This window comes from Sus scrofa, chromosome 4 (assembly GCF_054392235.1).
Source record: "Sus scrofa isolate SSC_HxYL_T2T_F1_AM1 chromosome 4, Sscrofa_HxYL_maternal_Yorkshire_Landrace_v2.0, whole genome shotgun sequence".
In the NCBI taxonomy this organism is placed as follows: Eukaryota; Metazoa; Chordata; class Mammalia; order Artiodactyla; family Suidae; genus Sus; species Sus scrofa.
The window spans coordinates 7,447,192-7,469,224 of record NC_139386.1 but is presented as its reverse complement, the minus strand read 5'-3'; the positions used below and the strand labels follow the sequence as shown (position 1 = coordinate 7,469,224).

Sequence of the window (22,033 nt, the reverse complement as noted above, 5' to 3'; positions counted from 1 at the left end):
ATCAAGTTCCAAGTCCAGTTGCTAGTATCACTTTCACACTATCGGAAGTTGAACCACCCTAAGCTGGGACCACCTGTATTTGATCTCGTAGCCGAAAATATGGCCTCTGTACACCTGCACCAGGTAAGTCTCGGAAACAGAGTTTTGAGGAAGAAAAAGAGCAGCTTTACTGCTTTGCCAGGCAAAGGAGGGCACAGCAGGCGAGTGCCTCAAATCTACGTCCTGACTTGAGAGGGGAGAGCAAGGGGTTTCACAGGTTTACCTCGGAGGACAGGGTTCTTGATTGAGGTGTTTATGTTATTCTTCATGCATAGATCATTTCAGAGTCGTCAAATCCGGTGTCCGTCGGCCCGGCGATGGCTTCTGATTGTCTTCGGGGTCATCATCCCTTGACCTTCTTGCTGGAAGGAAGACTGCTCACAGGGGAGGGGTGTTCGGGAGGGTTTCAAGTACAAAAGGAAACACTCGCTGCAATGTAACTCTAACTAGAAAGTAGCCATTAGTAACAAGCTAGTGGACCAAGGCAGGACATAACGTGCTGGCCATTTCAACTAGTTTCTAGCTGTAACGCGTTTCCTAATCACTAACACTTGGCTCAGCCTTTTGAGACTGAGGGGAAGCCTGGGAGGCTAAAGGAAAGGCCTTGGATCTCAAAACCCAAAGACTAAGGGTCTGGTACAAAGTTTCAATCGTGGTTAAGAACTTGAGCTTTCTCTGCTCAGACCCTGATGCTGGCTCTTCATCCTGCTCCTTTGACCGGGAGCGTGGTTCCTGCATAACTGAGCTCCAGCATCCGTTAACGTCCAACCTGGGGAAGAGAACCCCTCTTCTAAATAAGGACGTAGTGCGGGGAAATATTTATGATGATGCTGGAAGGGCTGGAGGAGCAAAAAAGAAGAGATTGTTGCCCCCAAATCAGCACGTTTTCTTCTGCCACCCCTTAACCCTGACTTGGGCCCCAGGACAGCCACTGTTATTGGTTGTTACGGAATTGTGCCGCCGCTGAGTGCAGGAACCCAGAAGCCCCATCCCCAGCCCCTGAGGCTCACTACACATCACAGGTGGGTGGCCTGTCATAAGTCCCCTGTCTTTGCTCCTGCGTCTGCAAAAGTGGACAGAAATGGAACCCTTGTACACTGTTAGTGGGAGAGTAAATTGGTGCAGCCACTGAGGAAAACGGCATGAAGGTTTCTCAAAAAAAACTAAAAACGGAACTACCCTATTACCCAGCAAAACACCCAAAACAACCAAAACACTAACTGGAAAAGATACATGTGCCACAGTGTTCATAGCCGCATAATTTACAACTGCCAAGATATGGAAGCATCCTGTGTCCATCAACAGATGAATGGATAAAGAGGATGGGGTGTGTATATACCATGGACACTATTATACAGCCAGGAAAAAGAAGGAAATGTTGCCATTTGCAGCAGCATGGACTTGGAGGGGTTTCTCCTAAGTGGAGCAAGTCAGACAGAGAAAGAAAAATACTGTATGATATATCACTTATATGTGGAACCTAAAAAATATGAATAAACTAGTGAATACAGCAAAAATGAAGCAGACTCACAGGTATAGAGAACAAACTAGTCGCTACCAGTGAGGAGAGGGAAAGGGGGAAGGGGTAATTAAGGAGGAGGGGGAAAAAGGGTTATTATGGGATTATAGAAAATCATGTGTGTGGAACTTTTGAAAATTGTAAAGCACTAGAAAATTTAAAGAATCTTTCATTCAATAACGAATCTATTGACTGCAAATAAAAAATGGGCAAAGATGGCTCCTCCTTCTTTCCACCTTCCAATCTCCTTCAGCACCTCCCATTGACAAAACTAAACAAGCTCGCTGAAGGTTAAGTCTGGGAAGTGCAGTTTTCAGTCTCCAGCTCAGGGGTCCAGAGCACCACTTCACACTCTGTCTTCTGGGGGATCTGGTGAAAATGCAGGCTCTTCACTTAGCAGATGTGGTGTCGGGAGATGCTCATGCTGCCGGTCCTCAGACCACACTTTGAGTTTTAAGGGACCTTTGAGGATGCTCCCCAGATGCCTGCGATGGAGAGACAGGGCAAGCCAACACATCCTGGACACACATTTTCTGTCTGAGTTTTGGTTTCCAAGGAATAAAATCAAGACAACATCTGTCTTATTTTTCCCATGCGCTGGTTAACTTCAGACTCCCTCATGATTCCCCAGAAAGCTGCTGAAAAATAGGTTTTCATGTTTCTACCCCAGAGATTCTGACTCAATTGGTCTTTTTTTTCTACTTCTTCTCTTTTAGAGCTGCACCTGCGGCATATGGAAGTTCCCAGGCTAGGGATCAATTCAGAGCTGCAGCTGCCAGTCTGCACCACAGCCACAGTAATGCCAGATCTGAGCCGCATCTTTGAACTACACTGCAACTTGCAGCAATGCTGGATCCTTAACCCACTGAGCGAGGCCAGAGATCGAACCCACTTCCTCATGGATACTATGTTGGATTCTTAACCCGCTGAGCCACAAAGGGAATTCCAAGGAAAAAAAAATGTTTTTAAGGCTTCAGGAAGTCAAAGTTGTGGTGAGGAGTACAGGCTGTATCAATGTTCTTTAAAAATTATCTTTTGAGTTTTGCTGAGATGAATGATATAAAAATGCACCCTGCAAAAGAAAGTGCTTCATTAAAAGGCATTAAGGAATAATGAGACAGCAATAATACCATTTTATACAAGATATTATACAATAGATTCAAAAGGCAAAAAAATGGGCCGGGGCAGGGGGGGCGGCGGAACCGTGCAATCAATGAAGCCCTACATTGGCCTGGGGCAAATTTCTGCAGTACAGAACACTCTGTGGCAAGTGTCTAATCCTGCACCTCATTATCCTTGAGAAGAACCCCCACCCCGCTTTCAAGAGCTGGTAGTTACTACTATCTTAGACAGATGAAGAAATATTGAAGGCGTCCACACTGCATACATTGGAGTCAAACAAAACGGCTTGAATCCCAGTTTTCCCATTTACTAACTGGGACGAGTGACTATTTCCTGGCATTTTAGTATAAAATGGGGGTAAATGATTAAGCATATGATGTAGTCAGCACAGAAGAGAAGCTTACGAACTCTTGGGCCCTCCCTAGATGCGTTACCTTGAGTCTTTTCATAGACCTCAAACAAGTAACATAACTTCTCAGCTGCAACTTCCTCGGCTGTTCAACAGAGGTGACAATCCAGGCTCTGGTTTTGCGTCCGCTTGCTGGAAAGTTGGGGGTGTGGGGAACAGGTTGGGAAGGGCTGGCTGTGGACACGGGAGGCAATGGTGGCATCTGTTTCATTGTTTCTCCCTGCCCTTGAGGGACCAAGGGCTCCTTGCGACTCTGCCCCCATTAGTGCGTGTTAGTGACCCTACGTTCAGTCCTTGGGGAGCCTACTCACTTTAGAACAAGAGATAAAGGAAAAGTCAGCCCACAGGAATAATTCATCATCCCTGGGCTACTCAGTCAACGGGGTAAATATTTCTAGCCTGAGGCATTTCCCAAGGTCTTCGAATTAGACCACGGTAGCTGGCTGCCATCAACCTTATCTAATATGGAACGACTGGTCAGCCGGGACCTGCTATAGAGCACAGAGAACTCTACTCAATATTCTGTGATCATCTGTATAGGAAAATAATCCGAAAAAGGATGGATACGCGTGGACGTATGACTGAATCACTTCGCTGTACAGGAGAAATGATCACAGCCTGGTAAATAACTGGACTTCAACAAAACCTGCAAACAAAACAAAACCCAACCAAACAAAACCGTTTATCTAGTTAAGGCAGCTCCACACACCCATATAGTTCTTTAGATGGTTTCCGGAGATTTCACATTTGAAATGTGAAGCACAATTCAAGGAAGCCTTTTGTTTGATTATTCTCAGGGGAAACATCTAAGAAAGCAGCTTCTTAAATAACACAGCAACTGGGATTGAGTAAGCACATAAAAAGCACAGATTTAGGCATTTCTTTGCAGATCCTCTGACAATAAAACTTTCCCCAAACCGTGTTTTCTAACCACCTGTTCTATGTTATGAAAGGGGGTTTCCTTTCGGAAGAAAAGTCTGTGGTGAAATGAATTTGGGAAAGACGGAGTTAAAACAGTCACATTTCTGCAGGGTTTCTGAGGCTGGCTTTGTAAACGTCTAAGAGCAGTCTGAGTGTTCAGCATCCTCATGCTTCTGTGGCTCTTGGACTTCACCATGAAACTGTATCTAAAAACCTCGCTACTCACAGGGTGATTTCAGAACCGCCCTCATCTGCCTCACATGCAGCTCGTGAGATGTGCAGATGCCCCCACACCCCATCCCAGTCTTCCTGACTCAGATTTTCACAAGAAGCCTGGGTGATCTGGGCACCTCCGAGCGTTTGAGGAGCCCTGCCTCACACTTTTACACACACCAGCCATCAATTCCAGAGCAGGGATGAGATGAGCACAAGGGCTTATCTGAGGATCCTCCCAGGTACGTAGATTGTACGTAAACCAGCTGAACACGGAGATGGAAAGTACTTTGGAAATCATCCCCTTCAGAGGACTGAACACTGTCTTTTCGTGGCATTAAGGGTACGTTCCAGGCAAACCCAAGATGAGGAGAAAAGAATCAGATCCATTCTGCCTGAAGCCGGGGACGGCTCCTTCGTGCCTCTTATTCCTTCTTCATCTGTTAAGTAATGTCAAAATTTCATCCTGGAGATGTTACTGTAACATTTGGAGACGTGAGATTTCTTGATATTCTCCTGAAATGTGGTTTTGTTTGATGACTTGTTTGTTTTGTTTAATCAAGGCACTTAATGTGATTAGACGCAAACGGCAAACTCCAGCTCTTAGGTGGGAGCTCAAATTTAAGCTCCTTTTTTTTTTTTCTTCTTAATTAGAATTTGTCCCACACCGGTGTCGTTCATGAGTCACCCAACAGAGCGGGCTGTTTAGGCCTAGAATTGCAGGCTCGCCTTTCTGAGTTCCTTCTTTCAATGCTCTTCCTTCACTTTCTGGCCCAGGTGGTCACCCCCTCCCCACCCGTATCTCTGGTTCAACAGCCCAGGAAGATGGTAGGCTTTGTTTGGTTTTTATTTTAGATTTTTTTTTTCTTTTTAGGGCTGCACCTGTGGCATATGGAAGTTCCCAGGCTAGGGGTCAAATCAGAGCTGAGGCCTGCGCCACAGCCACAGCGATGCCAGATCCCAGCTGCATCTTCACACTCCGCCCCAGGTCGAGGCAAGGCTGGATCCTTAACCCACTGTGCAAGGCCAGGGATCCAACCTGCATCCTCTTGGACATTATGTGGTTCTTAACCCACTGAGCCACAATGGGAACTCCTGATTTTAGAATTTTTAAAAAGTGTTTTCGTGGGGTGCTTTTGTTTTGTTTTGTTTTGTTTTTGTAGCCTGCCAACATGGCACTGCCCTCAAGTCACTTACTCCATGTTACTCTTGTTCCTCTGGAGTCAGCCTGCTTTTGGGCCTTCTCAAAGTTAACTCTAAGTCATGCTTTACTCCCCCCCCCCCCCCAGTTAATTGTCATTGTCTTCGAGAAAATCAAGCCTGGCAGGAACTCCTCTCTCTATTCCTCCTCTTCCCCCTCCCTCTATAAATGCCTAAAGCAAACTCGAATCTCAGAGCTAAATCCTGACCCAAGAACCTACTGAACTGCTATCTTATGGGCAGGTTGTGGTGGGGGGAGAAGTGAGAAGTTCCAAACAAGATGGAATCTTTAGTGTTTCAGGCTGTTCTTCTAAGAGTTGTATGGGCTTAACATTTGGTCTTGGGCTGCTATGATGCAGAGCAGCAGGAGTCCTTTCCTGGGAGACAGGTTCTCTGGATGCTCGTCCCAGCAGTGTCATCAAGGAGCCGGCATCCTTGTGTACATCACCTGACCTTTCCGGGGCTCAGTTTTCTCATCGGAAATGTGAGCCACTTGTCTAAGGAATCGCTATTTCCTGTTAGGTCCAAGGTTCTCGCCTTTTACTAAAGCACAGAAGTTAATTCTTGGACCCCAGATGCCTGGAGAATTGTAATTAGGATTCTTTTATGCTCTTGATTTTTCATGTTCAGGGTTATTAACCACAACATCATACTGTGAAGACATTAAGAAGAGGTCTTTTTCCTCCTCGGAGCTTAATATACACACACTGGTTCTCCTTCTGATGGGTAGGTCATTCTGAATGACCTTGTACCCCTTCAAAGAGGGCGGTCAGGGGAGGCGCCGCAGACCCAGGGGAACAAATTCAGGTTACAAACCTTAGTTCATTATGAGGCAACCACAGCTCGCACAGGAATTAGATACAATCTAATTTGGTTCCACACGGAGGATTTTTTTCTTTTTCTTTTTACAGCCTCACCCGTAGACATGGAAGTTCCCAGGCTAGGGGCTGAGTCAGAGCTAGAGCCGCCGGCCTACGCCACAGCCACAGCAACACTGGATCTGAGCCGCATCTACGACCTACACCATGGCTTGTGACAATGCCGGATCCTTAACCCACTGAGGGAGACCAGGGACTGAACTCACATCCTCATGGATACTAGTCAGGTTCTTAACCCTCTGAGTCACAACAGGACCTCGAGGATGGGTTTTGAAGTCAGAAATATCAAGGTTGGGATCCTATTTCACCACTTAATAACTGTGAGTCTTGGGGAGCTTATTTCCACTTTCTGGGCACCAGTTTCCTCCCATGTAAACAGAAATAACAACCCTGGTTTATGCAGCAGCTATGAACACAAGATTAGTAACACACTGAAAAAGCTAATACAATGTCTAATATGTAGCATTTGGTTAATACATATTGCCTCCCAACCCCAATGAGCTAGACTCTGGGCAATGATACAAAAAAGGAACAAAGGAGAGGCCTGGCCCACAGAGGGCTTGCCAGAATTCTTAGGGAGATGGACCCTCCATCCCTGGTCAAATCTACAGGTCACTGCTGTCCTAGATGAGAGTCTGAGAGACTCTGCACCACAACAACCCACCTCGGCTGATCCCATAATTCTTATTCGCAGAAATTTGATGAGATTGTAAATGTTCATTGTTTTAAGATGCTAATTTTTCTTCCTTTTTAGGGTTGCACCCACGGCATATGGACGTTCCCAGGCCAAGGGGACTTCCAACTGGGGCTGCCGCTGCCTGCCAGCCTTTACCACAGCTACAGCAACACCAGATCCAAGCTGTGTCTGTGACCTACACCACGGTTCGTGGCAATCCTTCACCCACTGAGCGAGGCCAGGAATCGAACCTGCATCCTCATAGATACTAGTTGGGTTTGTTACTACTGAGCCACAACAGGAACTCCTAAACTGCTAAATTTTGGAGTGATTGGTTACATGGGAATCCATAGGTATTATAGAGACCAGCCACCAGTTGGCGAAAAGCTGACCACATCCATCCTTTCCTAGAATGACCGCTTTCATCCTACAGGGATAGATACCAATGCTGGCTATGGGTTTGCATTTTCTGACCATAGAGCTTTAACTGGCACCAAAATGCTCTGGGGATTATGGAATTCTTGACCCACAGGTATAGAATCCAAGCAGTGAAGCATATAACCAGAAGAGCTACCTGACCACAAAAGAGATGCAAGAATAGGCTTGTGACTAAGAAGCCCACTGGTCATATTCTTACTTTTTTATCCAAAAGTAGCCAACCAGAGATAGTTGGAATGGCCCACTGAAAGCAGAGTGGAAGAAACAACTTGGAAACAATACTCTCTAAGGATGGGCTGCCATCCTTCTAGATAGAGGATAGGCTTCCACACGGTACTGGGCCCCCCAAGGAAGAATATAGAGGTTCAGGAGCCGAGGGGTAAAATAGGAACAGCCCTAATTTTCATTACTCCCAGGGACTTGCAGGGAGCATTTTGCTTCCTGTCACTCATACCCTGAGGTCTACAGTGTTTGAAGTTCTAGTCACCAAAGATGAAGTCCTCTTGCCAGCAAATGGCAAGAGTCCTTGTATTTTTCATTTGTTTACTTTTGGCCACGCCCACAGCATGTAGACGTTTCAGGGCCAGGGACTGAAGGTGATTCACAGCAGTGACCTGAGCCACTGCAGTGACAGCGGTGGATCCTGAACACACTGCCCCACCAGGGAACTCCCGCAAGAGTCCTTTCAAACCGCAAGATAGTGCTGGCACTACAGATCTTTGAATTTCTTGTGTTAAGAGACTCACAGGAAAGACGGGGAATACTGATCAGCCAAAGGATGTGGCGCTGGTGTTACACAATGCGAGCAGGAGAAAAGTGTACAGGAGACCTGACCCACACCAGTGCCTCCTGCATTCTCTTGCCTGTTGTAGCTGTGAGTAGACACGTCCAGCAACAATGATCTAAAAAGGAGTACACCTTAGGCTCAAGACACTTCAGAAGTGAAGCTGTGGATCACCCACCGAGACCCCTGGAGATGATATCAGAGGATGCGGGGAATTGGCAACAGATAATGAAGGAGGGAAGAGTCGATATTACTTGTAAACCTCAAATCAACTATGGCAACGGAGGCTGCGGTTGGTCCCACCAAGCTCCTTCTACCGATTTTTCTTTTAGGAAAAGAGGCCCACACAACGCATGGAGATTTAATTGTGTGGCACAAGGCACGGACTGTAGCCGGCCACAGGGTTTCCACGCAGCTCTCCTTCAAGAATTCTTGCTGCAGGGAGCACAGCTGGCTGGCAGCTCTAATGACCAGCTCTTTGGGAAAATGAGGGAGCATGGCGCGGTTACTAGGGCTAGGCTTTCTTCCTCTTTTAACGGCAACCTTTGCTTAGGTGCTCCTAGCTACCCCAGCAAAGACTTTATCAGAGCAGTGGGGTACACTGAGACCCTTCTGAGCGTGCTCCCTTCCACCTCTCCTCCCGCGGGCATCACTCACGAATCCTGATCTGCAGGTTCATCCCACATGCTCCTCCTTCCTCCGACCTTTTCTTTCACAAGCATCTTTCTTATCATCACACATCTTTACGAGCTCAAAGACTTACCACTTGGCAACCGTGCCCACCACACATCTTTAACAAGTTCAATTCCATCTCGCATCCGTTTCTTGGAAACCTGGAACTGAAACTGATTTGGGGAGAAGTGTCATATTTACACACTGACTCTTTCTTTCTTTTCCTTTCTTTCTTTCTTTCTTTCTTTCTTTCTTTCTTTCTTTCTTTCTTTCTTTCTCTCTTTCTTTCTTTCTTTCTCTTTCTTTTCTTTTTCTTTCTTTCTTCTTTTCTTTCTTTCTTTCTTTCTTTTCTTTTTGCCATTTCTTGGGCTGCTCCTGCGGCATATGGAGGTTCCCAGGCTAGGGTCCAAACGGAGCGGTAGCCACCGGCCTACGCCAGAGCCACAGCAACACAGGACCCGAGCCGCATCTGCAACCTATACCACAGCTCATGGCAACGCCGGATCCTTAACCCACTGAGCAAGGGCAGGGATTGAACCTGCAACCTCATGGTTCCTAGTCGGGTTTCTTAACTACTGCGCCACGACGGGAACTCCAACATTGACTCTTTCTAATCAGGGAAATGCTGTCTCTCCACTGACCTAAGTCTTCTTTGAGGACCATTAATAAAGTTTTATTATTTTTTTCCATGTAGGACCTTTGTATTTCCTTTTAGGCTTACTCGTAAGCTTTTACTAGTTTTGTCACTATTGTGAGAGGGGGCTTTCCTGACAGGTGACTGGCCATTTATTCTACTGTGTCGTGATGGTCTGTTTACTTGTCTCCATCAGACTGACCCCTCTGAGGGCGGAGACTGGGTCCGTCTTCCTCACCAGTGTCACAACTGCTGAGTACACTACTTGACACATAATTGGAACTTTATAGACTCTTGCTTGATTAATCACACAATTAAATAATAGCTGAAGTATGTGCTGCCCAAAACTGTCATTCCACCAGTAAAAGGAAAATGTAGTGTATATTTTTGCCAGCCTTTGGAACTAATCCTTTTGCTACAGAGAGAATTGAGTACTTGCTGAATGAACTCCAAACCAAGTGCCCTGCAAGGCATTTATCGTTGCAAGTAGTAGAAACTGTTCAGAGCCTTCTTCTTGGCTCCTGTGACCAGGTGGCTGCTCTTGACCTTGCAGCCTGAAATTCCCCTTTGGGAAGCCACTCCCCCTTTGCTTTCCGACCAAATTCTACTCATCCTCTTAAGGCTCCGATTTTCACTGTCATGTTAACCTTTAGAAGAGTTTGGGGACCCCTTAAACTTCAAGAAAATGCTTACTTTTCTGAAAATACAGACAACCATGAAATGTATGCTTCTAACATTATATACATATAAATTACATATATAAACATATGGTCAACAGGACTTACCCATGAGCTGATTCCCAGCTGTGACCAGACTTGCCATGACATTTAAGACTCATTTAATGCAAAACACAGAGATGAGAACAAACAAAACAAAGCAACTTAAGAGAAGAAAGTTTAAAAAGGAAAAATTGTCATTTTTAACCAGGGATAGATTAGAGAAGATTCTGTAGCTCTGATACATGAAGAGAAAGATACAATTTTCTGCAAAAAAAAAAAAAAACCCAAAACATGCGATTTTGGAAATGAAAAATAGAACTGCAGGAGTTCCCCTTGTGGCTCAGTGGTAAGGAACCTGGCTAGTATCCATGAGGATGCGGGTTTGATCTTTGGCCCTGCTCAATGGGTTAAGGATCCAGTGTTGCTATGGGCTGCAGTGTAGGTCACAGATTCAGACTGGATCTGGCATTGCTGTGGCTGTGATGTCGGTTGGCAGCTGCAGGTCGGATTGGACCCCTAGCCTGGGAACCTCCATATGCCACAGGTGCTGCTCTGAAATAAATAATTAAATAGCTAAATGAATAAAAAATAGAATGGCAAAAATAAAAAGTGCAGTAGAACTCGAAGCTTGAGTGATTCTCCTAGACAAGCAAAGCAAAAAGACCCAAAGAAGGGAAATAGGAAAAACATCCTAAGAGAATGAGAGGCCCAACCCAGAAGTTGTAAAAGATCAGAGAAAGTGGGGTAGAAGAAATATCCCATGGGGTTGGGAAGAACTCTTTCAGGAGGACTTTCTGGAACCGAAGTCTTCCATCCCCAGACTGGAAGAGTCCACCTTACACAGGTGCGCAAAGGGTGGCATCCTCATCTCAGCACCTGGCAGGCAGAACTCTAAGTTGGCCCCTCAGACACTGCCTGTGTGGTGGCCCTGAACTAGGAATACGATGGACCTAAGTGCAGTGATTAGGCTAGGTTATCTGCACAGCTGACATGAAAATAGGGAGACTGTCTCAGGGGGCCTGACCTAACATGATCTGACCTGAGACCCTTCCAAAGCAAAAAGTTCTCTCTGGTCGGCTGCTGAAGAGAAAGACAGAGTTTGGAGGCACAAGGTTAAACTGATGCCTTGTTCTGTCTTCAAGATGGAAGAGGCCACAGGTGGAAGTCGTGAGTGGTTCCCAGCTGACAGCCAGCAAAGAAACGGTCCTATCATAGCGAGGAACCGAAGTCCAAGAATGAGTTTGAAAGAGATTTTTTTTCACAGTCTCTAGACACGACTCAGCCAGACTGACAGTTCCATTTTAGTCTTGCGGTGCCTGGAGCAGAGAACCTGTTCACACCATGCCAGACTTGGGACCTGCAAAACTCCGAACTAAAAAAACAAATGAGTGTTGTTTGAAGCCACAAGGTTGGCAGTAATTTGTGATGCAGTGATGGAAAATGAATATAACGACTCTTGAGTCTAGGCAGAAGATCTTACCAGCTCCCAGAGATGGGAAAAAACTATATGCAGGAGTAGGGATCAAATGGAACTGGACTTGTCACCCATAATAACGAAATTCAGATGCTACGGAACAGTAACTTTCCAATTCTGATGTCAAACTATTTCATCTAAGAAGTCAACATAGAAAAAAAACTATCCATCAAGTATGTGGGTGAAAAAAATTGTCATAGAATCACTCAAGTACTTTGCATTCCATGCACTATTATCAGAAACCAGACAGAAAATATAGTCCACACGAACTAGAGCCTAAGCCCAAGAATGGGAAGAAAAGGATTCAGGAAACTGAGAATTCAACCCAAGAGAGGCAAAGCTCATCTCCAGGACTATGGGCACAGAAAAGCGGGAGTTGACAGCTGTCCTGTAATCTTCGAGAACAACTGTGTGAACTGAAAACAGGTTAGAGGCTACAGGAGCGATTCTTTCCACAGAGGTAAAATTGATGGGTTAGCTAATGGATTGGATGTTTTGAGAGATTTTTACAATAGTGGCAGAGTTACTAAGAATGGGAGTTCCTGCCATGGTACAGTGGCTTAAGAAGCCGACTGCAGCAGCTCGGGTTGCTGTGGAGGCACGGGTTCAATTCCTGGCATGCCCCCCGCCCTCCCGCCCCACCAAAAGCAAACAACAACAAAGTAAGCAAACAGGCGAGTCAAATGAAACAGTAACTTTTAGGAAAATGTAATAACTATACTCCATGTGGCACAGTATGTGTAACAGAGTATGTGTGACATTGGCTTTACTGTCTGTGCAGCCGCGACAACACAAACACTGTGTGTGGGGGATGGGAAATGGGGAGGGGGGGTAACGTTGCTGCGCTCCGTTGCGGAAAGTGAATGGACTAACGCTAAACAATGTAAAGTATCAATGTACCTAAAGCCTATTGACCTAAGGCCTGTGGCCTCCCCACAGTCGTATTTTGAATCTGATCCCCCAAACGGGGTGGAATTGGAGGTGGAGGCTTTGAGAGGTGATTATTAAGCTATGAGGGTAGGAGCCCTTGTGAATGGGGTGAGTGGCCTTTTAAAGAGACCCCAGAGGAGTTCCCATGATGGCTCAGTGGAAATGAATCTGACTAGAACCCATGAGGATGCAGCTGTGATCCCTGGTCTCGCTCAGTGGGTTTAGGATCCGGTGTTGCTGTGAGCTGTGGTGTAGGTCAAAGACTTGGCTTGGATCTGGTGTTGCTATGGCTGTGGTGTAGGCCAGTGGCTACAACTCCAATCTGACCCCTAGCCAGGGAATCTCCATATGTCACGGGTGTGGCCCTAAAAAGACAAAAATAAATAAATAAAGAGACCCCAGAGGGGTCTTGTGTCCCTCCCCCGTGAGGCCACCTGGGAATCAGGAAGCAAGACCTCAGCAGACCCGGTGATGCTGGCACCCTGATCTTGGACTTCCAGCCTCCAGACCGGAGAGAAATAAACGTCTGTTGTTTTAAGACACACCAGCTACAGCATGTGCAGCCCAAATGGCCCGAGACAACGGGTGATTGAGAGACGGGAATTGGCTCCGTGATTTCAGGTGGCGGTCTCTGCAGAATGGGTAATAGGGGCAGAAATAGCTTGTTACACCACCCCCCAACAAACCTTAGAGAACTCTAGGACTTACAGATTAGGCACCCTTTAACTAAAATAAATACAAAAACTAAACTTAAAGAAGGAAGGACTGGAGGGAGGGGGAAAGGGGGGAAAAAGCCGGAGCTTGCAAAGAGGAATCCCTTAGTGATTTGATGTGCTCTCTGTCTGGGAATTTCGTTTCTAGGAACCAGGAGTCGTTTCCATAATCACAGGCTGGCAAACCCTTAGCTGGGGTGAACCAAGACAGGACGGCTTTGGTTCCTCTTCTGATGCAGATCCTACTTTTTAAAAGAACAATTGGGAACGCGGGATTGGGGGAGGGGAGGGGCATATTCTGTGACGTCATCATGGGCTTTAAAAATATTTGAGCAGCAGTAGAGGTGAGAGAAGGGTTCACAGGATAGAAGCGACACCTCACTGACATTCTGTGGGTTTCCTTTTGATCTGTTAATGTGCAGAGCCCTCAGGGGATTTGATCTGAAAATGATATATTGGGGATTTTCTTGCTAGAATGTGTAATTTTCTAACATGATGTCTTTGAAACACGTAATGAAGCTGCACAGGCAATGAAGCTGCCAGGGCCAACGCAGTGATAGTCTCAGGATAACTTTAGATTTGACGCAATAGGAGTATGAAGGGAAGAAAAAAGTGGAGAGACTACCCTGTTTATAAAGAAACCCAGGGAAAAGAAGAGAGCAGGTGCACTCAGGCTGCAGAAGGTAGGATGCTTCTCGGGTGATCTTGGGGCAAATGGCGTCTCTCTTCTGATCAACTTTTACTTCTTCCATAAATGGGGAAAGATGAGTCATGTCTTATGAGATTGTGAAGGTTGGGAATTTTGATCTAAAAGGTCTAACACTATGCCTGGTAGGCCCTCAACCAATGTCACATGCGCACACGCACACGCGCACACACACACACACACACACCTGCATACACACACATCAAGGAAGCAAGCAGAAAGACCAGAAGAAGTCAGATCCTACCTGAGTGACACCTTCCTGTCTCTTTCTCTTTGCTTCCATATCTCTTGAAATGTTACCTCTACTGCTTCTCACTGTCTCTACCTGTCCTCCTAAAAATCTCACCCAAGTATCATCACTGAAAAGAAATGTAAGGTAGTCCCTTCCTTCGCAGAGTTCCTGATCCAGTACGGAACACAGATTTGGGGGGAAAGTGCTAATGCGATATGACTGCTCCACCAAGGTCAAGGACAAGGTACGGCCAGCTGGATGGAGGTCCCTTGCCTCAAGCTGAACCAGACAGCGTTCTTGCAATGGGATGGCACTGGGCTGATGGTCTAAGCTATAAAACACGTGGAGGGACACTGCCTCGATGCAAGGCTGCTTCACGACCTCATATAAAGACATCGGCGCTTTGTGCACGTTTGTTCCGGTGGGTGGCCACGAACAAGATACTCCATCAGATACGGTTATTTGTTTTTTATATCAGATATGGTGGGTTTGTTTGTCCATTCGTCCCTTCATGTTTTGAATGTTACAGCCATGCCCCGAGCTGGAAATACAGAGATGAGCAGAAACAGTCCTTTCCCTTGAAGTGTTAAATACCTAACAAGAAAGACTTCTCAGAATTTAAAGCAGTGGCAAAATAGAGACGTCATGGCTAGCATAATAAAAACACGAAAACACTTGTCTTTGATATGCAACGACCTGGAGGTTTCTGTATGAGTAGGCGGATAACAGGGAAGATGTATGGAGTTTTCCAAAATTTGTGGGCATGCTAAGATTTGGGCAGGTACATGTGGAAAGGGAGAGCACCCCAGGCTCTGAATACTGGCTCGGGCAAGCCTTGGGGTGACAAGAGCAGGGAATGGCTTGGAGAAGGGAAATACTGGTCACCAAAAAAGCACAGTGATTCTGTGCGGGAGCCGCCCTGGAAGAGCACAGGAATCTTCGTTAGAGATTCGCACATTCTGAGGCTGTCAACGGTCCGTCCGCAGCAGGGCAGCATCGCAAACTCAGAAACTGCCTGGGTTTAGGTGAAATGAGCCAGAGCTCAGTCATTTCACTTGATAGTGGCTTTCTATTAATAGCAGTACCTCTTAAAACCAAATTCCATTCAACGATTTACAAAGAATTTGCACGTTCAACTCCTCCCCATCCCAGGGAGATCTGTATTATAATCTCCACTTTACAGATAAGGGATGAGTTGCTCAGCAGCCATGCATCTGTAAGTTCCATGAGAAAACAGACCCCGGAGGTTGACTAAAGGGTCCAGGACAGCTGGTGACATGTTAGTATACCCTCATAATTTGGACATTGTTGAAAGGAGCAATTTAATTTAATTTAATTTAATTTGACTTATCTTGTTTTATTTTTATTTTATTTGACCTATTTTATCTTATCTTGTTTTATTTTATTTTTAACAGTGCCTGTGGCACATGGAAGTTCCCAGGCTAGGGATTGAACCCGCAGCACAGCAGTGACCTAGTCGTTGCAGTGACAATGCTAGATTCTTAACCTGCAGCACCACAAGGAGACTCCTGAACTGAGCAATTTTAAAGATGGTCCATGCTCTACTGAAGCAAAGTTGCTGTCAAAATGCAAATGAGGTCAATCTACCTTTAAATAACAGTGACTTCCGGGCTTTATATTTTCAAACAGCCCAGGTTTTAGGTCTCCTTAAATGATAAGGAGGAAATTCTAGGAGGAAACAGAAGAAAGTAACAGCAAGGTAATCTTGAGCTAAACTTCAGTTGTGACTCGATGGAATGCATTGAGGAAGAAAATGGAAAAATGCCCTCATAGAAGGATTTGTGAAGGTAGAAAATCGTTTTCCAGAAATAGAAGCAGAGGGACCATTGAGAATATACCTGAAGGCCTTCACACTCCCGGCTTACTCACGGCAGAGCAAGAAAGGCAGCAAACACCCCATAATAATAACAGCATCATCAGTGCACAAATACAGAGTTGACTCAATTTGCCTTTCCCATATTCTCCATTGGTTCCATTTAATCCTCTTTTTATTATCAGGACCAACAATCAAACTCCACGCTTTCCTGTCAACCTACTTAATCTTCCACATCCTCTCTTAAGACATCCTTCCTGTTCTGTTTTGGTTTTTTTCCCCAGGTAATCTACACTCAAGAGTTGTCTCTTGCTACCCAATATAATCTCCACTGTCCCAGTATTCTTCATGTTTAATTTACAAATCACAGGAAATCATTAGATCTCAGGCATCAAGGGTGTTCAAAGTTTAGCCAGCATAACCACTCACTCATCAGTGGGCTCTTGTCTACAGCATTCTTGACAGATAGCCTAATAGAACGGCGCTGGAGCCATTGCAGTGATAGGAAACGCAGTACTAACCAAGGCACCTGCTTTTGCCCTGGGCAGCTATTTATCAGTAAAAATCTCTGCATCTCAAGAGCAAATCTGCTTTGACTTCTGCTTTAAGGTGCTTTAAATAAATGATGCAATGCTCTTTCTCCGTGCTGCAAAGTCCTAAAAGCTCCCTGAGGTTGCACATCCTCATCTCTTGAACTACTTCCCTATTTTTATTCTCAGGGCTGCAGGTACAGAAGTTCCCAGGCTAGGAGTCGAATCAGAGCTGCAGCTGCTGGGCTACGCCACAGCCACAGCAATGCCAGATCTGAGCTGCATCTGCAACCTATGCTGCAGCTCACGGCAGCGCCAGATCCTTAACCCACCAGGCGAGGCTGGGGATCAAACCCGCAACCTCATGGCTCCTAGCTGGATTCGTTTCCGCTGTGCCACGATGGGAACTCCAGGGAACTCCTCTGCTTTTATACGGCATATTTTAGTCTTCTCCCCACCCCATTTTATGTGGTCACTTTATCCAAAATGGGCCAAACTAATGCATTAGTTAAACACAGTACGTCAGATGTGTTTTTCCAGCACATAATAAAATACAATTGCAAATTCCTTCCTCACTTTATATAGGTAAGAAAATATTTTAAATGTTTTATATTAAATTAAATCAATCAACTATATTAAATTAAATCAAGTGAACATGTGTGATTTGCTTCTGTGGCATCTTTCCCCGCTTTGTGAGACATTGGGCCCAACTGTTTTTTGGAGATGTCCACTGCCCCACTCTCACACCACGTGGTCTGACTTGAGTTCAACCCCAGTCCTGGAGAAGGATGATATGAGGCATACTATCGTCAGGACAACGGGCCCTGGGGGAGGGCCCAGGACCTGAGCCCATCCAATCAGAGTGAATGTCATGACTTCAATTGGTCATACTTCACATGGTCATTTTTATGCTGAGTTTTAGCCCAGTAGGATGCAGTGGAAGAGCTGTATTGAGGCAGCTGGTGACTCTGAGGTCCTACTGGAGAATGAGGTCAGTGCAGAGAGAGCAGCACCAAGCTGCAGAGAGAAAGGGAAACCGCATCCCCGCTGCTATCGTTAAAGTACATATGCAACCGCGCTGGAGGCGGAGGATTCCTGAGGATGCGTCACATAAAGCAATATGTTCCCTTTTGTAGTCAAGTCAGTTTAAATGAGGTGTTTTATTACGTTATTGTGTTTTGGTTTGTTTTGTTTTGCTTTGCTTTTTAGGGCCACACCTGTGGTATATGGAAGTTCCCAGGCTAGGGACTGAATTGGAGCTGTAGCTGCTGACCTACACCACAGCCACAGCCACCCAGGATCCTTAACCCACTGAGCAAGGCCAAGGATCGAACCCACATCCTCATGGACACCATGTTGGGTTCTTAACCTGCTGAGCCACAACGGGAACTCCAGGTGTTTTCTTACTTTCGACTGAAATAATCCCAACGAAGAAAAGATCAGAGTACAGTCAAGATCTTGGGAAAGAAAATTAAAGGTTGCCTTGGTTCTGGTGCAAGTTTATGGGAAAGTTTTGGAACCTGTTTAGACTTGGATAAAATGGGTACTTTCATGTCCATTCTCAGAGGAAATTCAAAGTTTTGAGCACAGAGGCCTTCAAGGGAACTGGTAAAGGATGGCATTACTACAGACATATCAGTGACAGAAGTAAATCCTGCCATTCCTTTGTTGATGGATCAAATATACGCCATTGGAAGATGCTGCGTGGAGGCAACGTGGACTGAGTCTCCAGAACTGGAGAGTCACATCATTTACCTTTGGACATAAGCTGGTACTAATCTACAATACGCCCTGAGGAAATGCGGATTGAATGAATAAATGAGTGATTGAATAAACTTCCCTACAACTGCCCATTTTTTCCACACCTAGGTCTTCAGAATCAACATGCATTCAAAGACAGAAAAATGAATAAGACATTTCTCAGTGCACGATCACCGTGAGAGAGTTTTATCATCTACTTCCACGGCACTTCCCCATGGTAACCACACGGATGGGCTGGTGGGGAGTCAGGGGAGGGAGTTAAGAGACGTCTCCGTGATACACCAAAGCACACTCACAATGCACCTGCTTCCTCAAAGCCTACTCTCGCCTCCCAACCTTGTCCGCATCCAACATCACAGAAGTCTGAGAAAAGCAAAGGAGTCAGAAGCTCAAGTTCTCCCAGGCAGAGCACCGTCTATCTGCTCTCGAAACTCTCTAGGCCTTTGAGTCAGAGCAACAGCCCTTGGCTCATTACATCAGCTTACTCTGACATAGAGGGCTCAGTGAATTTTTACCAGTGGAAACAATAAACCCAGAGGAAATACTGTGAAAATGAATCTGTAAACACTGAAATTGAATGTAATCATGAACAAGTCAGAGATTAGACTAATGAAGAATAAATTATACTGGAATGCAGACAGGCTTTGTTCCTCAGCATGACTGGGGCGGGGGGGATGAGGAGCTGGGGGTGTCCATGGGAGGAAGAGCCCAATGACTCTAGACTTCAGATATAATTTGATGAGCTGCTGCAAAACTGCCCTCTGAACTTGGCCATGAGTGCAGGTCAACCACTTGAGCTTGAAAATAATGAAAATGATATAACTTCTTTGAAGGAGCCATGTATTTCTTGTTCAGAAATCTCAGTTTTGGGGAGTTCCTATTGTGGCTCAGAGGATTAAGAACCTGACCAGTATCCATGAGGATGTGGGTTCGATCCCTGGCCTCACTCCATGGGTTAAGGGTTCAGTGTTGCCATGGTCTGCGGTGTAGGGTGCAGGCGTGGCTAGGATCTGGCATTGCTGTGGCTGTGGTGTAGGCCGGCAGCTGCAGCGCTGGTTCGACCCTAACCTGGGAACCTCCACATGCCACAAGTGTGGCCCCAAAAAGAAAAAGAAAAGAAGATCTCAGTTTTGTCCCCCCCCCAACTCTTTTCTGCTTAAAATAATAAAGGCTTGTTAATTTCTTGGGATGCATTTGACCCAGATTTGCTGATCTAAATATCATCATCTTTCTCTCCTAAAGATACTGCTGAATAAGAATTGTTGGTTTTGGAAATAGGTCTTTATTACTTCTTTATTATCACAATTTTTTTTCATTTTATTTCTACTTAAATTAATTCAGGGACATCCTATTTCAAGCTAGTTACTGGCATTATCTGAAACACATTGTCTTTTGTCTGAAACACAAGCGTCTGCTACCAGATCACTGACTCACAAATTTCATTCTGAGGGATGTGCCTGGTTTACGCAGGTTCCCCTGTCTGCGTATTTGAGATGAAGGTCATCCATGCTCTCTACACCTTCCTCCAGCCAAGCTTTCAAAAAGAGTATTCAAGTTTTCAAAGAAAGTCTGTCTCTACCCAGACAGATCTCCTAAGTCATGTTGCCTATCCTGAAACACACACATAACCACACACAATCTGACCTCTCTCACTTTCGCATTGTCTATGTCTTCAGGCGTCAATTACACATCCCAACCCATCCCGAGCCATACATTAGTTATGTTAGCCATAGTACACAACAGTTATTTTGTATAGATCTAACCCTGGGATCCTTCTGTTTTTCTCATCCTCTTAACCTACATGGTAGTAGCCACTCTTCAAGATGGCCTTCGATGTGTTTTGCTTCCTGATTTTCATGCTCTTGAATAAGACTATAACTAAAGGAATATTTCAGAAATGACAGAGTATGACTTTCAAGGCTTTGGCCTCATTTTCTCTTGGATTACCCAATCTCTGAGATACCAGCTGCTATGCTGTGAGGACACTCAACCAGCCCTATGGAGAAACATGCATACGTCACGGCGCTGAAGCCTCTTGTCAATAGCCAGCACTAACCTGTCAAGCATGTGGGTACACCATCTTCAAAGGGGATCCTCTAGCCCCAGGCAAGCCTTCAAATGACTGCATCTCAGCCAAAGTCTTGATGATAATTTCACAAGAAATCCTGAGCCAGAAACACCTAGCCAGGCTGCTCCTAGACTTCTGACCTGCAAAAACTGTGTGAGACAATAAATGTTTACTGCTGCTTTAAGTCACTATGTTTTGGGGTAATTACATAGTAACAGATAACTAATGCATGGGGACAGTTTATATTCCGTTTCTTTAGCTTCAACATCAGTTTTCTTAGTCAAACTGAGATGGAAAATAAATAAACAATAATTCAAGTACTTTATTTGTCAATATTTAAATGAGTGATATTATGCATGCATTACTATTTATTGATTGAATAATTGTAATAAAATCATAGCTATGACAAAGAGTTTATATGAGAATTAAATGAGATGATGGATGTAAAAAGTTTATCAATGCCTGGCACATAGCTGACTCTAGGGAAATGTAATAAAAAATTAGAAATTCTATAAAATAATAAAATTTTCCTCTTCTTATTATCTTACTCATATGCTGGTGCTCAGACAATTAAGTTGTACAAGGTCCTGGGAGGTAGGTAGCAGGTCATGACTTAAACCCAAGTCTATTTGACTCTATTATCTATGCTCTTAATAATTAACTGGCTAAAATTATATAGTACTATGTAATACTATTGAGCCAAGCACTGTACTGGTCATTTGGGATAGAAAGGAAACAACAAACATTCTTCTTCCTCAAGGTCTTATAGTGAAGTTATAGGCAACTTATATTTTACAAGTGCAACCAGATCTAAAAAGGGCCATATGCACTATGGAGTAAGAACACACAGAAGAAAGTGACCCATCAGCCACTCTGGCTTAGTTTTCCCTCCAACCGTTTTTGACCCAACTGGTCCTCATCTTCTCCACCCCATTTCCCGCAAATGATGGTTCCTCCCATCACACTGAACTGCTTAAACTCTCATATGCTCTCCTGAATCTTGACATCTCACAAACTAAAATGCTCACTCCTTTATTCAGAAACCAACACACGTCACAGGGGACCGTGGCTTCTGAAGGGCAGCACTTCTAGTCTGTGACGACAGGCTTTGGGACAGACCTTGGTGGATGGATGAAGCCCCTGCGGCTCACTGTCTCGGCCTCAGCATTAGCTGGACGAGGGAGAAGAGGAGCACTCCGGCAGCAGGCAAGTGGCAGCTGGGCGGCTTTCTACCATTAAGAACGGGCACAGTGACGGGGATGAAGGTTCCTCCTCCCGGTGGCCTCTCCTTGAAAAATCTTATCTTCTCTAAGACTCTTCCTCCAGAACCTCACTGTGGCTTTCCAAATTACCTCTCCTGCCGTTAAAAAAAAAAAAAAAAAAAAAAAAAAGAGGGAAACCCTTCTTATTCTTCAAGAGGGACCCAGAAATAGAACGTTTTGGTTTAGCAATAAGTCTACTTTTAATACCTTAGCATCCTATAGACACAGTGTGCTGAGCCAAAGAGTTCTCACCTCCAACTCGGCCTTTGGTAGCCAAGAATAATTGCAAACGGGAACAC

The 22,033-nt window shown here is 45.1% G+C and overlaps 1 protein-coding gene across 9 annotated transcripts in view; it reads right to left on the bottom strand.

The window, feature by feature from the left end:
- Positions 1–1,725: 1,725 nt before the first annotated feature.
- The window catches only part of ZFAT (zinc finger and AT-hook domain containing), a 383,679-nt gene continuing 363,371 nt past the window's right edge, over positions 1,726–22,033 (bottom strand). For 8 of the 9 annotated variants that reach the window (XR_014842957.1, XR_014842958.1, XR_014842930.1 and 5 more), the window contains 3 exons: positions 21,592–21,829; positions 20,461–20,621; positions 1,726–2,630 (listed from right to left, as the gene is read on the bottom strand). The gene's annotated coding sequence lies outside the window, so the exon portion shown is untranslated. The remainder of the gene's footprint in view (positions 2,631–20,460; positions 20,622–21,591; positions 21,830–22,033) is intronic. The other variant, XR_014842931.1, reaches the window with a different exon arrangement.